Raw genomic sequence first — 18,495 nt, 5'->3', positions numbered from 1 at the left:
AAAACTCTAACTACAGTGTGTCTCCATGCTGGCTGTATCCTTGAACACACAGAGATCTGCCTAGCTCTGCCTCCCAAGTGCTGGGATTAAAGAAGTGCACTACCACCACCCAGCTTCTGCTATGGCTTGCTCTGACCCCAAGGCAACTTTATTAATATACAAATAAAATATTCCCACAAGTCTGCTTAATGAGTAAGGGAATTTATTAGGGGATAACTCACTATAGCATGAATATTTATTGTAGGGTCCAGGAAAGCCAAGCTATGTCCCACACTGATCTTCTTCTAAGATCTGCCTGGTGAGTCCCAGCATCCAGAACCACAAGGAACAAAGAGAACCATGTATGTGCATCCTAGGTCTTAAGGGTCTTGAGAGGCCATGCCCCAGAGGCGTGTACTTCAAGGTCATAGGTAGGTGTATCAGTAACCTGCTGCCTCACTAGGGGTAGTGCTTCAAGGTCATAGCTAGAACAGCTACCCACTACATCCCATGACCATGGCAACTCTTATAAAGGAAAACATTTAATTGGGCTTGGCTTACAGTTTCAGAGGTTTAGTCCATTATCTCATGGCAGTGTACAGGCAGACATGGTGCTAGAGAAGGAGCTCAGAGTTCTACATCTTGATCCACAGGCAATGGAAACAACTGTTTGTTACACTGGGCACAACCGTGAGAATAGGAGACCTTAAAGCCTGCCTACACTTCCTCCAACAAGGCTACACCTACTCCAACAAGGTCATACCTTGTAATAATGGTATGGGGCCATTCCCTACAGGCCAAGCACTCAAACACATGGGTCTGTAGGGGCCATACCTGCCGCAGACCACCCAGAGGGAGACCACCACTGCGGGAGAACCAGGGAGAAGGCTCAAGGAGAAGTCAGGAATCGGTGAGGAGAATGACAGACAGACACATGTGTTGATGTGCTGCTGCAGTTTTACTTCTGTATAGGCAATGCTTATATACTTTTACAATCGAGGAACTTGGCAGGGGGTTACATCAGGCCATTATTTTTTACAATTACTCAGAATCAGCAAGAAACAATAACAAGAGACATCCATATCTATTTTTGTGTATCACTTCCGCAGCGGGAGTTCACCGTGGCTATTGTCTGAGGGCATGATCTCAGAATTTTGTGAAATCTGTCTCGCGCCAGTGACCACATTTGTGGGGAGCCAAACTCTTGCCAGCCTGGGTTATATTTTACTATCATATACCCATTTGCTTTCCAAGCCGTTCTTCATAATTTACCCATCTGTTCCCAACTTTATCATAACTTCCTGTATATGGGAGCGGCTCTAGGTAACTTCCACCTTTGGGGGTCCATCTAGGGGCTGTCCTCCAGCTCCCTCTTAAGAAGTACTGTGTATACCCCCCGGGAAGTGTGTGCTGGGGAATTTTCTCTAACTCTTTCTCTCTAGAAGGGTCTGGCATGCTATGTTTATTCCCTCGTAACATTTTTATTTTTACTTTCATTTTTGGGCTCTCTGGCTGTTTCTGACAAGAGCTCGCGCTGCTCTACTCTAAACAGGAACGACCCCAGAGATGTATTTGAGGAAGTCTTTTGAGCTTCCTTATACACTGGTCTGATAAACGGAGGTGCTCCGGGTACAGGTGACCTGGGTCAGTCATGTTGGTGCCGACCTGTACTGGTTGTGCTGTTAACTGGAGAAGACACAGATAAGACATACAGACAAAGATCATGATTAGTGCCAACAAGGACTGTCGTCAAGGCCATTTCATTCTCCAGGGCTTCCTGGGATCCTCAGGCTGCATGACGATTGCTGATTGTGGGGGAACCGCCTGAGGCCACGCTCCAGGAAGCTCCAACCTCAACCCTTCAGCTGCTGGGCCCCAGCGCAGCGGCATACTTGCTACAGCTACACAGGTGTCACAGCTGTGGGCGTAGCACATACCTAGTCAAACGACCACAGATATAAACTTCCAAAGCAAGTGCTGTTCTTCCTCCAGCAAGGCTCCATCTCCTAAAGTTTCTAATACCTTCCAGACAGCACCACAACTGGGGGACCAAGTGTTCAGACATGTAGGGATGTTTCTCACTCAGACCCCCACAGTGACTTGACTAGTGTTTCATTTTTTTAAAGATGGCTTTGTGTAGCCTAAGCTGACCCGGAACTTTGCTGTGTAGCAAGGATAATCTTGTGCTCCTGGTGTTCCTGTCTCTGCTTCCTGCATGCTAGGGTCACAGGTGTCAGCACACCCCATCTTTTAGAGTGCTGGGGATTGAGCTTCTATGCATGTTAGGCAAGCATTCAACTGGCTGAGCTAGTCCTAGTTTTTAGATTTTTTTTTATACAAATGCAATTATCCATTATAAACTTCTTTTTTAAATATTAGTGTGTGTGTGTGTGTGTGTGTGTGTGTGTGTGTGTGTGTGTTGCCTGTACTTTTGTGCACCACCTCCATGTGTATTCTTAGAGTCCAAAGGAGCATGTTGGATCCTTTGGAACTAGAGTTACAGATAGTTGTAAACAATTATGTGGGTTCTGGGAATTGAACCCATGTCCTCTAAAATAACAGCTAATGCTCTTAACCAAACTCTGAGCCATCTCTCCAGCCCTGAACTCCTATTTATTTAGTCTTGTTTCTTTCACTCAGCATGATTATCACATATCTATGATGTTTAATGGAATAAAAGTGAGTCTGCTATTTATTGAGAAGTAGTATATCATTTTTGTGTATTTGTTTTGTTTTCATTTTCTGTAGTTCTGGAGATATAGCTCAGGGCTTTGTGCATGCTTAGCATGTGTTCTGGTGAGCTACAGTCTCAGCTATCACTGTTTTTATAATTAGGATTTCTTGGGACTGGTGAAATGGCCCAGCAGGCAAAGGTGCCTAAGGACTTGGCCTGAGTTCAGTTCCCACTACTTAATTGATAGAAGCAAAAAGCTTACTTCTTCAAATTGTCTTTTGACCTTTACAAGTACGCTGGTGGCAGGAGCCATGTGACTTCTTTGGGGAACAAGGCCTGAGAATAGCATGAACGTCTCTCCTTGCAGTAAGGCCCTGGAGACTCTGATCCACCTGGCAAAGCCTGTGGACAGTTCGCTGCATGATTCCGAGAGCGACCCCAGGAGCATCTGTGCTACCTGTCCTTCCTTTCACCTTGCTGCTGGCCTGAAAGAGTCACAGCAGGTTGTGAAGTTTAATATTACATATTTGCATAACTGTTCTGAAAGGAATTATTTTAACCACTAGAGTCTTTGAGAGATGTTATTAAATAGATGGTATCAAGAGTTAATGGAAACAGTCTAAGAACAGGGAATGAAGTAGAAACATAGAAACCCACAGTTTCCTCATTTCTAGTAACAGTGCCAATACCCCCAAGAAGTCAAGGGAGATAGACATAAGGACAAGGATAAACAGTGCCAGCTATTAAGAGTAAGTTTCCAAATTTTGTTGCTTATAGGATAAATGGAAAAACTTGGTATATCCCCAGAGGAGATAGAGTAATATAGAATGTAGAATGGATTGATGCAGCTTTGGCTTGTGAGTTGATCATGAGAACCCAGACCCTACTAGATGTAAATATTAACTGTGGTGATATATTGTGTACCCCAGTAAAACTTACCTGGGGATCAGAGGACAAAGCCAGTCACTAAATTAGACATAGAGATCAGGCAGTGGTGGCACACACCTTTACTCCCAGCACTTGAGATCTCATGCCTTTGCTACCAAGTATTTGGGAAGCACACACATTTAATCCCAGCACTAAGAAGGAAGGGAGATAGCAGGGCACAGTTCATACACATTCATTCTGAAATGATAAATAGACCACACTGGCATATCTGAAGTGGTTTGTCCTTATCTCTTTCAACCAGCAATGTTTGATTATGTTTCCATGCACTTACTAGATGTCTTAGTTAGGGCTTCTATTGCTGCAATGAAACACCAAGACCAAAAAGCAAGAAATGGGTTTATTTTGCTTACACTTCCATATTGTAGCATTGAAGGAAGTCAGGACAGGAACTCAAACAGGGCTGAAACCTGGAGGCAAGAGTTGATACAGAGGCCATGGAAGGGTGCTGCTTACTGAATTGCTCATCATGACTTCCTCAGCCTGCTTTCTTATAGAACCCAAGACCTCCAGTCCAGGGATGGCACCACCCATAGTGGGCTGGCCTCTTTCTCATAAATCACTAATTAAGAAAATGCCCTACAGCCAGAATTTATGGAGGCATTTTCTCAATTGATGTTCCCTCCTTTCCAATAACTCTAGCTTGTGTCAATTTAAAATAAAACTATTCTTGCTGTGGGATATCTTTCTATATTCTGTTAATATGTGTTGCTCTGATTGGTTGATAAATAAAGCTGCATTGGCCTATGGCAAGGCAGCTTAGAGGCAGATGGGAAATCTAAGCAGATATGTGGAGAGAAGAAAGGAGAGGAGAGAGAGACACCAGCCACTGCCAAAGGAGCAGCAAGATACCAGCAGACTGGTAATGCCATGGCCAGTTGGCGACTTATAGATTAATAGAAATGGGTTACATTCTAAGAGCTAGCTAGCAAGAAGCCTGCCATAGGCCATATAATTGATAATTAATATTAAGCTTCTGAATGATTATTTTATAAGTGGCTGAGTAACAGTGGGGCCAGGCAGGACTGGAGGAACATGGGAATTCAGGGCTCAGCAGGACCTGAGAAAACTTAGGGCTACATATTCTGTCTCATTTTAAATCCAAACTATTGCCTTATTTTTCTAATCCTACATAATTGAGTGCTGTGGGATGTTCTGTATGTTAAATGTGTTGCTCTGATTGGTTAATAAATAAAACACTGATTGGCCAGTAGCCAGGCAGGAAGTATAGGCAGGTCAAACAGAGAGAATTCTGGGAAGTGGAAGGCTGAGTCAGAGAGATGCTGCCAGCCTCCATGATGAAAAGCAGATGTTAAGATACTGGTAAGCCACAAGCCATGTGGCAACTTATAGATTAATAGAAATGGGTTAATTTAATATATAAGAACTAGATAACAAGGAGCCTGCTGTGGCCATACAGTTTGTAAGCAATATCAGTCTCTGTGTGTTTACTCGGTTGGGTCTAAGCAGCTGCGGGACTGGTGGGTGAGAGAGATTTGTCCTGACCGTGGGCCAGGCAGGACTGGAGAAAACTCCAGCTACATTTGAGAGTGGCCCTTTTTATGCCCACTCTGAAAAGTCATGGGTGACTTTTCATAGCACAAAAACTAATAAGAGAAAAGCATGTCAGAGGCAGGATAAAAAGACAGAAAAGGAATCAGGGAGAGGAAAGGAACCCCAGGCCCTAACCTACTTAGACCTGACTTCTAACCCAGTCTTTCTTTGAGACAGGGTATTACTGTGTAACTTGGCTAGCTGGAATTCACAGAGGCACACCTGTCTCTGCCTTCTAAGTGCTGGGATTAAAGGTATGCACCATGCCTTATGTCAACGTCTTTATGTGACTTCTTCATCGCAAACTTACTTTGATTTCTGATTTTGTTCCATGTTTTTGTCTTAACCACATTTGTTCTCCAGATGTCCACCTGCCCAGTACCCTTATAAATCACTTGTCAGGTTGAGAACACTGAGCTAAAGGCAAGTAGGCAAAATACTTTCCAGACCACAATTTATTTAAAAGGATTTAACGTAGACAGGCTGGACAGGCCAGAGAATGGCTCAGTGGGTAAAGACTCTGGCTGCCAAGGTTGAGGATCTGAATTTGATCCCTCCATAGGTACTCTGATACATCTACCCCTTCTCCCAAAATAAATGAAATACAATAAAAAAATTTTTTTTTTAGCCAGGCATTGGTGGAGCATGCCTTTAATCCCAGCACTTGGGAAGCAGAGGCAAGCATATCTCTGTGAGTTCAAGCCTGGCTACAGAGCAAGATCCAGGAAAGGTGCCAAAGCTACACAGAGAAACCCTGTCTCAAAAAAAAACAAAACAAAAAAATTTTTTTTAATTGGTGCTGGAAAGATGGCTCTGTAGTTAATTCTTTTATTGTATTTTATTTCTTGATTTTTCCATACAAGGTTTCTCTGTGTAGTCCTGGCTATCCCAGAACTTGATCTGTAGACCAGGCTAACCTCAAACTCACAGAAATCTGCTTGCCTCTATCTCCCAAGTCCTGGGATTAAAGATAAGTGCCACCACCCCCCACCCCAGCATGTACAGTCTTCTTATAGAGGCCCTGAGTTTGGTTCCTAGCACCCAAGTTGGATGGCTCACTACTGCCTATAACTCTAGCCCTAGGGGATCTAACACCTCTGAGAGCCCAGGCACACACATATACACATAATTTAAAATAAAAGAAAAATCTTAAAAACAAAATTTTAAGATTTAATTTTAAAAAATACACTGCAGGAAAACAGGAAGGCAATGACTGAATTTCCTGCAGGGAGGGCTGAGAAGAAATGGGAGTTCTTTTTTTCAGAAAAGGGAAGCCATTTGGTTTTATCTTGTGTGCCATGAGCCAGCAGGAAGATGTGTGCGATGGAATATCCCAGGGAATGAAGAGAAGGCATTTTATAACACATTCCAGGGTGGAGAGGCTTGCTAATTTATAAAATGTGGTCTAGAATATGCCTTGAGAGATTGTATAAGCTAGGGGGATTGTGACAGGGGCAACCCACAGAGATAGCTGATCTGAGCTCATGGGAGCTCATGGACTCTGGACCTTCAGTTAGGGAGTCTCTATGGGACCAACCTAGGCCCTCTGCATGTGTGTGACAGTGATATAGCTTAGTCTCTTTGCAAGGCTCCTAGCAGTGAGATCAGGGCCTGTCCCTGGAGCTTAGCTGGTTTGGGGGAACCTTTTCCCAATGCTGGATTACCTTGCCTAGTCTTGACAAAAGGGGAGGAGCTTGGTCCTGCCTCAACTTGATGTGCCATGCTTTGCTCAAGCCCATGGGAGGCCTACCCCTTTCCGAATAGAGATGGAGGAGGAGTAGAAAGGGAGGGAGGGAGATGGGAAGTGGGGTGGGGGGGTTTGGGGGTTAGAGGGTACTGGTAGGAGAGGATGGAGGGGAAACTGTGGTCAGTATGAAAAATAAATGAAAAAAAGTTACTAAAAAAAAAAATAACGTACCTTGAGGTAAGAATATTGGAGGATTGAGTATAACTCAGTCTAGGACTTCAGGGATAAGGAGAAAGTTTATCTTCATCTGTTATTCTTGCTATCTGTCAGTCTAGGCTTCAAGGCAGGTGTAGCTGCATCTCTTTTGTCTATGCCTTTCCCACCAGAGACCTCTGCTGTAGGAGAATGCAAGGCTTGATTCTTCAGACTGAATTCTAGTTTTAAAAGGACAGACTTGTGACCTTACAGAGAAGTCGCTGCACATCTCTGCCTGTCACACCAGCAAGGAACACTAAAAATAGGAACTTGTACCTGTTTTATTCAGTTTGATTCAGATGAATAGTTCAGTAAACTGGTTATGAAGATTACTGGCCTGAATAACTCCCTCTTGTCCTTCTGGTTCTGTGTCCTTTCCTTTACCTTTCCTCTGGCTGATAAATTCCATGGCTGATAAACATCTTTATAAACTGGGACTAACCCCAAGTAACATGAGCCTGTAGGACCTGCTGTATCCAGATGGGAACAATTATCCATGATCGTGAGGCCTTGTGCTAGGGCAGAAGTAATCATCTCAGGAGAAACAGACTGTTCCCTCATGATGACAGAGATAACTTTCTCAAGCCAAACCTGAGACCATGATTAACCAGAACACACCATCACTGGTGATACCAAGCATCTTGAAGGCACTGTTTGACAAATTTCCAGTGTTTGGACAACCTCAACTGACCCTTCACTTCCCATTGGTGAAATTTATTGCAATTTTTGCTTGTTCTGTCTCAGATATATGGGACTAGCATGAACAAAGAAAAGATTTTGATTATAAAAGTAATGAAAGCCTTGTCCCCTCCTGAAGGTAAAGTGAACAATTTTAGGAATCTTGATGTTCTTCTACCCTTCACAGGATTGTAATAAAGATAGGGATCACAATGAAACAAGGGTTTATGGCAGAGACACAAAAAGAAACATTCTGGCTCAGTGAACTGCCTGGTTTCCTGAGCAGACTTGTCAGATCGGGACTTTTCTGATATTGTAGAAATAATAAAGAGCAGAGCACAACACTTCAAAAGTCAGAGGAAAAGGTGGTGGTCTTATGTCAGATATAAAAGAAAAATAAAAAAAAAAGAAAGGAAAAAAAAAAAAACCAAGGGACTGAGTAATTAGGTTTCTGTAGAAAGATCAGATATTCATTATAATAGATTAATAAAATAATACAGGAGAAGCATGATATAACAGGTGTTAGGAAATAACTTCTGATCCATTAACTCAGTCAAACTTAAATAGAGACATTCTGTCTTGTATTTGTGTAACCACAAGGGTTTATGGCACCAATTTTAAGGAAAAAGACTTTGGGTTCAAAGAATTGATTTTATTATAATGTCAGATTTTAGTTCTCATGAAATTTGCTGTTTGCTCATTTTGCTTCTTTTACTTTGATATGATTATCTAATCAAGGAAGACTTTAGAAAAAAATATGTACCAAGAGGCAGGCAGGCCCAGTGGCAGGGCGGTTCGGCCTAGACACAATTGTAATAAAAACCAGAAACTGAGCTACCATCCCCTGAGGAGTTAGTGAAAACAAGCTCCTAACTAAGAGCTTGGAACAAGGACTCCTTTAATCCCAACACCTGGGGAAGGAGCCATCTCCATGGAAGGAGACTAGAACGGATCTGCACACTGTCTGAGGCCAACCCAGGGCCCAGCTGCCTATCCTGCGAAACCTAACAACTTGGAGGTGTTGCTGAGACTACCCTACTCAGCTGAAATCCATCCGGGAGAGGAATCAGAAACCTACAGTTTGCAGCCTGAGGAAACAAAAACAGCTAAGAAGTTGACGAATAAGCAAAACGTGACCTGAGAACACAAAGGAAGGCACCGCCCATCCACCTCACCAGAACACCAGAATCGTAAATATACACTTCACCAACTGAGAACAGGTAAGCTCCCATCTCCAGACTTGCAGATCAGGTCTCTAACTCCTAGGCCCTACCCATTGGAGTCTCAGCCACCCTTTCCCTACTCTCCCCCCTCCCCCAAAAAAACCACAAAAAACAAAAAACAAACAAAAAAATGTACCCCTACGAACCTAACAACCACTGAAACCATAACCACACCCTACACCAACCAGGAACAACTGCTCCCAAAGACAGAACCCACTAACACTGATTTGACTAAGCTAATCCTGAAGAAACAGAGACCAACAGCACCAATTTAACAAAGAAATCCTAGTGAACCAAGACTAACAGTTAGAACAAGAGAGGCACGTTCAGACACAGACACTGCCTAAACTGAACAGAGGAAGAGATGAGTAGATGCCAGTGCAAAAACACAGGCAACAACATGAAGACCTAAATGACAACATCACAACCTAGTAATTCTACACCTACAAGACCTGAACATACCCAGGCAGAAGAAATCAACCCTAAAAATGACTTTAAGAAGATGATAGAGGATCTTAAAGAGGAAATGAAAGCCTCCCTTAAAGAGGAAATAAATAATTCCCTTAGAGAGGAAATAAAAAATGCCCTTAAAGAAATGGAAGAAAAAAAACAAACAAAAAATTGGAAGAAATCAAAGAAAGCCAAGAAAAAGTATTTAAACAGATGAAGGAAACAATCCAAGATCTGAAAAATGAAATTGAGACAATAAAGAAAACACAAACTGAGGGAATGCTGGAAATAGAAATCCTGACTAAACGAACAGGAACTACAGAAACAAGCATAACCAACTGTATGCAAGAGATAGAACAGAGAATCTCAGACAATTGAAGACACAATAGAGAAAACAGATGTATCAGTCAAAGAAAACACTAAAGACAAAAAAGTACTAACACAAGACATCCAAGAAATTTGGGACACCATGAAAAGACTAAACCTAAGAATAATAGGGATAGAAGAAGGAGAAGAATACCAACTCAAAGGCACAGAAAATATATTCAACAAAATCATAGAAGAAAACTTTCCTAACCTAAAGAAAGAAATACCTATGAAGATGAAAGAAGCTTACAGAACACCAAATAGGCTGGGTCCAAAAAAAAGTCCCCTTGCCACATAATCAAAACACTAAAAATACAGAACAAGAAAAATATTAAGAGCCACAAAGGAAAAGACCAAATAACATATAAAGGCAAATCCATCAGAATAACACCAGACTTCTCAATAGAGACTGAAAGCTAGAAGGTCCTGGACAAATGTTATGCAGACACTAAGAGACCATGGATGCCAATGCAGACTATTATACCCAGCAAAACTCTCAATCACCATAGACGGAGTAAACAAAATATTCCATGATAAAACCAGATATAAACAATACTTGTCTACAAACCCAGCCCTACAGAAAGCACTAGAAGGAAAAGTCCAACCTAAAGAAGCTAAACACACCTATGAAAACTCAGGCAATAGATAAGCCCACACCAACAAACAACAAAGAAGGACAACACAACATGACAACAAAAATAACAGGAACTAACAATCACTGGTCATTAATATCCATCAATGTCAATGGTCTCAACTCACCTATAAAAAGACACAGACTAACAGAGTGGATAAGAAAACAGGATCCATCCTTCTGCTGCATACAAGAAACACACCTTAACTTCAAAGACAGACACTACCTCAGAGTAAAGGGCTGGGAAAAGGCTTTCCAAGCAAATTAAACTAAGAAACAAGCTGGTGTAGCTATCCTTATATCTAATAAAATAGACTTCAAACTAAAATCAATTGAAAGAGATCAGGATGGACATTACATATTTATCACAGGAAAAATCCACCAAGATGAAGTCTTGATTCTGAACATTTATGCCCCAAATACAAAGGCTCCCACATTCATAAAAGAAACATTACTAAAGTTTAAAACGTTCATCAAACCCCACACACTAGTAGTGGGAGATTTCAGCACACCACTTTCACCAAAGGACAGATCTACCAAACTGAAACTTAACAGAGAAATAAGGGAACTAACAGATGTTATGACTCAAATGGACTTAATAGATATCTACAGAATATTCCATCCTAACACAAAATGATATACCTTCTTCTCAGCACCTCATGGAACCTTCTTAAAAATTGACCACATCCTTGGTCACAAAACAAATCTCAACAGATACAAAAACATTGGAATAACCTCCTGTATCTTATCAGACCACCATGCCTTAAAGTTAGACTTCAACAACAACAAAAATTATAGAAAGCCTACAATCTCATGGAAACTGAATAATGCTCACCTGAAACATCAATGGGTCAAGGAAGAAATAAAGAAAGAAATTAAAGATTTCCTAGAATTCAATGAAAATGAATGTACAATATACCCAAACTTATGGGACACTATGAAAGCAATACTAAGAGGAAAATTCATGGCTCTGAATGCACACATAAAGAAGATGGCGAAATCTCATACCAATGAATTAACAGAACAACTGAAAGCTCTAGAACAAAAAGAAACAAACTCACCCAGGAGAAACAGACACTAGAAAATGATCAAATTGAGGGCTGAAATCAACAAAATAGAAACCAAGAGAACAATACAAAAAAAATCAATGAACAAAGAGTTGGTTCTTTGAAAAAAATCAACAAGATAGACAAACCCCTAGCCAAATTAACCAAAAGGCAAAGAGAGAGCACCCAAATTAACAAAATGAGAAATGAAAAGGGAGACATCACAACAGACAATGAGGAAAACCAGAGAGTCATCAGGTCATATTTCAAAAACCTATACTCCACAAAATTGGAAAATCTGGAAGAAATGGACAGATATCTGGATAGATACCATATACTAAAGTTAAATCAAGAACAGAGAAACCATTTAAATAGACCAATAACCCCTAAAGAAATAGAAACACTCATCAAAAGTCTCCCAACCAAAAAAAGCCCAGGACCAGATGGTTTCGGTGCAGAATTCTACCAGTCTTTCAAAGAAGAACTAATATCAATACTCTTCAAATTGTTCCACACAATAGAAACAGAAGGAACACTCCCAAACTCTTTCTATGAAGCTACAATTACCCTGATACCCAAACCAAACAAAGATGCAACAAAGAAAGAGAATTACAGACCAATCTCCCTCATGAACATTGATGCAAAAATACTCAACAAAATACTGGCAAACCGAATCCAAGAATACATCAAAAAAATTATCCATCATGACCAAGTAGGTTTCATCTCAGGGATGCAAGGATGGTTCAACATATGAAAATCTGTCAATGTAATACACCATATAAACAAACTGAAAGAAAAAAACCACATGATCATTTCATTAGATGCTGAAAATGCCTTTGACAAAATCCTACACCCCTTCATGATAAAGGTCTTAGAGAGATCAGGAATACAAGAGACATTCCTAAACATAATAAAGGCAATTTACAGCAAGCCAGCAGTCACTATCAAATTAAATGGAGAGAAACTCAAACCAATACCACTAAAATCAGGAACTAGACAAGGCTGTCCACTCTCCCCATATTTATTCAATATAGTACTAGAAGTTCTAGCTAGAGCAATAAGACAACAAAAAGAGATCAAAGGGATACAATTTGGAAAGGAAGAAGTTAAACTTTCACTATTTGCAAATGATATGATAGTATACGTAAGGGAACTCCTATACCTGATAAACTCCTTCAGTAAAGTGGCAGGATACAAGATCAACTCAAAAAAATCAGTAGCCCTCCTATACACAAATGATAAAAGGGCTGAGAAAGAAGTCAGAGAAACATCACCCTTTACAATAGCCACAAGTAATATAAAATACCTTGGGATAACACTAACTAAACAAGTGAAGGACCTTTTTGATAAGAACTTTAAATCTCTAAAGAAAGACACTGAAGAAGATATCAGAAAATGGAAGGATATCCCATGCTCATGGATAGGTAGGATTAACATAGTAAAAATGGCAATCTTACCAAAAGCAATCTACAGATTCAGTGCAATCCCCATCAAAATCCCAACACAATTCTTCACAGACTTGGAAAGAGCAATACTCAACTTCATATGGAAAAACAAAAGACCCAGGATAGCTAAAAGAATCCTGTATGATAAAGCAACCTCTGGAGGCATCACCATCTCTGACCTCAAGCTCTACTATAGAGCTATAGTAATTAAAAAATGCTTGGTACAGTCATAAAAACTGACATACGGACCAATGGAATCACATTGAAGACCCTGACATTAATCCACACACATATGAACACCAGATTTTTGACAAAGAAGCCAAAACTGTACAATGGAAAAAAGAAAGCATCTTCAACTAATGGTGCTGGCATAACTGGATGTCAATATGTAAAAGATTACAAATAGATCCATATCTGTCACTGTGCACAAAACTCAAGCCTAAGTGAATCAAAGACCTCAACATAAATCCAGTTACACTAAACTTAATAGAAGAGGAAGTGGGAAGTACTCTTGAACACATTGATACAGGAGATCACTTCCTAAATATAACACCAGCAGTAGAGACACTGAGCACAACAATTAATAAATGGGACCTCTTGAAACTGAGAAGCTTTTGCAGGACAAAAGGCATGGTCAATAAGACAAAAAGACAGCCTACAGAATGGGAAAAGACCTTCACCAACCCCACATCTGACAGAGGACTGATCTCCAAAGTATATAAGGAACCCAAGAAACTAGACATCAAAATACTGAACAATCCAATTTAAAAATGGGCTAAAGAGCTAAACAGAGAATTTACAAAAGAAGAATCACAAATGGCTGAAAGACATTTAAAGAAATGCTCAACATCCTTAATCCTCAGAGAAATGCAAATCAAAAGGACTCTGAGATACCACCTTACACCTGGCAGAATGGCTATGATCAAAAAAATTAATGACAGTCAATGTTGGAGAGGATGCGGAGCAAAGGGAACACTCCTCCACTGTTCATGGGAATGCAGACTTGTACAAGCACTGTGGAAATCAGTATGGCAGTTTCTCAGAAAATTGGGGATGATCTACCTCAAGACCCAGCCATACCACTCTTGGGCATATACCCAAGGAATGCTCAATCATACCACAAAGATACATGCTCAACTATGTTCATAGCAGCACTATTTGTAATAGCCAGAATCTGGAAACAACCTAGATGCCTGTCAACTGAAGAATAGATTAAGAAAATGTGGTACATGTACGCAGTGGAATACTACGCAGCAGAGAAAAACAATGACAGCATGAAATTTGCAGGCAAATGGATGGAACTAGAAAAAATCATCCTGAGTGAGGTAACCCAAACCCAGAAGAACAAAGATGGTATGTACTCATTCATAAGTGGATTCTAGATAGAAAGCAAAGAACAATCAGACTGTAACCCACAGAACCAAAAAGCTATATATATGGCATGGAGGACCCTAGGATGACTATTGCTTATAATAAGATTTGGTTTTACTCAATTATTGAGCAACCCTCAATGAACCATTACACTACTAAGGACAATAAAATTCCTCATTGAGTTTCTGAGTGCTGAGTGTGCCCTGTGGCTGAAGCTGAAACCCAACATGGCAGAGACCTATTAGGCCTTTGTGAAAAAACTCTGCCCTTCCGATGCCAATGGGGATTGAAAGCCCAATAAGGCCAGCTTTGGCAAGCATTAACATAAGCCTAGGAACTGCAGCTGTGCAGTTGGATTCTTCAGAAGGTAATGTATGGTAACTGCTTTTTCAAGTATGTTTGAGAACATGTCACCCAGATACCTAGGAGATTAAGGATAACACTGAAGATCACTGACCTCCATTTATTAACAGTAGCATGCCAGCTAAGCATTTTCATTCTCACAATCCTATTCAAGCTGCAGTAGTACCTACTTCTCAGGGCTCTATGCAACATTTTTTCGCCTCCTGAAATTCGTTTATCCCCCTTTGAAGATACCTTAAATTTTGTGAGTCTGAATGTAGCCATTATGAGACCATTAGTTCTGCTCCTTGTGAGCTAACTGTTTTTCCTTTATGGTTCTTAGTTGTTCTTTTGCAGAGCTGCCAGCTTAAGTTGTGCTGGGATCAAGAATAATGGGTCTCCGAGGTTTGTTTTCCTGGAGTTGTGTCCATGCCAATGGATACCCACATGCTCCAGAAGAGAATTTGACATTGCTGCTGCCATTGTTGCTGTTATAACAGTGATGACCACCACTACTACTGTTTCTATAATTGGTTACTACAGCTAGCACTGTGGAGACCCTGGCAGCAAAAGTAGCTACCACAGTTAATTACTCTTTCATTCTATTGGGCAGGACAAATTTAGGTCAATAGTTATATACATTTCGATTGGCTTTGAAAGTTATAAATTTACAAACTCAAGTTCCATTTGCTCTCGGGATACCATCTTACAAGGACTCCAATTTGCAGTAAGGCTTGTTAAGGAAGGGAATGGCTCAGCTGCCTTTAGCCTACCAGCTAAGGGTGGGTTAAGACTTCTGTTGGTCTTTTCTGTGTCGAACACACAGATTGCAAGCCCAGCGCCACTTTGAGATCTTTGGCAACAGTTAACTCTGCATCTTTCACATGATTGAGCCTATATCATAATGAGTATTCAGAGATGGGTAATATCTGGGGGGCACTCACCACCCAAAGACAGAATGCCTGTGTGGCTTGGGCAGGTGTCTCCATGACAGGTAAGGTGACCTGCTGACACCCCACACAACATAAGTCAGAAGCTCATTTTTTAGTAATAAGAGAGGACCTGTAGGGCCATGGCTCCCATTTTGGGTAACTGTTGCATTGCTTGCTGACCTTGACCATGATATCATCCCTAAGATAATTCCCTGTGAGATTCCACCCTCCTAAATGCTTAAGGGAAGCTCTTTGTCTGTGTATCCAGCATATTGGGCATTAACAGCTTAGATGCAAGATTGAAAAACATCAGAAGCAGGGTTGGGGATTTAGCTCAGTGGTAGAGTGCTGGCTTAGCAAGTGCAAGGCTCAGGGTTCAATCCTCAGCTTCCAAAAAAAAAAAAACATCAGAAGCGAACTTCTGCCCACCAGAGTTCTCCCATTGTGCTGTAAGCCTGTATTTAAGACATCCCTCCTTCAATAAACGGCATTCAGCATTCAAAAGAAGGAGGAGGAGGAGGAAGAGGAAGAGGAGGAGGAGGAGAGGAGGAGGAGGAGGAAGAGGAAGAGGAGGAGGAGAAGGAGGTCAAGATCATGATGGGGAAACCCACAGAGACAGTTGACCAGTACTAGTTGTCACTCACTGACTCTGGACTGACCTGCATGGGACCAAACTAGACCCACTGAATGTGGGTGACAGTTGTGTGGATTGATCTGTTTGTGGGGTCCCTGGCAGCAGGACCAGGACTTATCCCAGGTGCATGAACTGGCTTATTGGAGCCCATTCCCTGTGGTGGGATACCTTGTTCAGCCTTGATACAATAGGGAGGGGCTAGGCTCTCCTTCAACTTGGTATGCCAGACTTTGTTGACTACCATGGGAGACCTTGCCCCCTCTGAGGAGTAGATGGGGGTAGAGTGGGGGGGAGGTGAGGAGGCAGGAGAAGGGAAGGGAAGGGGAACTGGGGTTGGTATGTAAAATGAAAATAAATAAATAAATAAATATATTTAAAAATAAAAAAAGACAACACCACTGCTTATCAAGAAAAAAAAAAAAAAAAAAAGAACAGTGAATGAGCAAAGATCCTCCCCCAAAGTCTTCAGAAGAGACCTCAACCCTGCCAGCACCCTAAATCCAACAAGACCTGTGCAGAATTTCAGGTCTAATTTCTGTGCTCCCCAGGCCACTTCATCTGTGAAGGTTTCCTGAAGTTTTCCAATGTCAGGGAGGATGTAAAGCAACTGGAACTCCCAGACATTGCTGGTGGAGATTGGAGATTCAAAATACCACAATGACTTTGGAAAAAGTTGTGTCATTTATGGTGAAGTAACATGAACTTACTGTGTAAACCTTGAATTGTTATTCTTATGTGTCAGTTCACTGGCTATAAAAACTCATATCCAGTAACAATGTTTCATAACAAAAAAAAAAAAAGAAAAGAAAAAGTATGTACCATGAAAAGGCTTTGTAACCATGACTAAAAATCTATGAGGAAATGATTTTGTGTATAAATAAAGTCTGTGAGAGATGCAGGTTGTCAGAGTAGGTCAAGCCATATGAAGATGTGCTTCCTTTCTGTCCATCTCTCATAAAATAAAACTAAAAAGGGTCCCATGTCTGATTTCACCCCTCTTGCATCCATCCACACACTTCAGGCCCTGCCCTCTCCGGGAGTTGGACTCGGGCACTTCATCATGAATGCTTAATTGTGCATGCCTCTTATTCCCTGCCTCAATTGTGATGATATTGTGTTCCCCAAAATATTGTGCACCTTAATAAACTTATCTGGGGTTGGAGAACAGAACAGCCACTAGATATAGAGGCCAGAAAATGGTGGCACACACGCCTTTAATCCTAGCATTCTAGAGGCAGAGATCTGCATGGATCTCTGTGAGTTCAAGGCCACACTGGAAACAGCCAGGCTTGTAACAAGAGCCTTTAATCCCAGGAAGTGATGGCAGAAAGCAGAAAGGTATTTAAGGCATGAGGACAAGGAACTAGAGCTGGTTAAGCTTTGAGCAGCAGTTTAGCTGAGATTTCATTCTGGATGAGGACACAGAGGCTTCCAGTCTGAGGAAACAGGATTAGCTGAGGAATTGGCGAGGTGAGAAAGCTGTGGCTTGTTTTGATTCTCTTATCTTCCGGCATTCACCCCAATAACTGGCCCTGGGTTTGATTTTATTAATAAGAACCTTTTAGGATTCATGCTATACTCAATTCTTTCTCTACCAAACCTAAGTCTCCATTGGTATCTAACTTGGGAGGGGTCACAACTTGTTCCCCCAGTCAGGTCCAGATACGCATCCTCAATAAGCCAATGAAAAGAGCCACTTTAAAATAGAAAGCAGGGAAAGGAGATTTATTCAAAGTGGGTACATTAGGAAGAAGGACAAAGAGATCTAGTGAATTCCTGGCAGAGTCCTTCTTCAGGGTCCTGAAGTGAGATCAGAGTTTAGAGGGCTAGCAATATGTACAACTCAACAGCCCTGGTGAAAGAGGGCTATCATTTGACCATCATTATTTGGGTTTTTGTCTTGTCCTGTAAAGTGCTCTGGCCAGTAATTAGAATTACGTGAAATCTCTTTTCAGGAGATAAATTCCTTCTCTAGCTGGGAACTTTTCCTTCTCCCAGCATGAGATTCCCAGGGACATTCCCATGTCTTTTGTGTCCATTGTTCAGTAGTCTGATAGACTGAGAGACCCAGTGTCTTTTTAGAATATCTACTTTCAGGCAATCCAGTAGCTACTGAACGAAAAATAATAAAAAGGAAGGACATGACTGCTCCTGGTATGGTCATTGAGAAAGTTTATTGTAGTTAAAAGGGAGAGAGCGTTCCAATGAGCTCCAAGAGGCAGCTAATAGACAGAGAACAGTGTAACCATTAGAGACAAGGAGGAACAAGCAGGAGCTCCCCCT

Source organism: Onychomys torridus, chromosome 3 (assembly GCF_903995425.1).
Source record: "Onychomys torridus chromosome 3, mOncTor1.1, whole genome shotgun sequence".
Classification (NCBI taxonomy): domain Eukaryota; kingdom Metazoa; phylum Chordata; class Mammalia; order Rodentia; family Cricetidae; genus Onychomys; species Onychomys torridus.
This window is presented reverse-complemented; position numbering follows the sequence as displayed.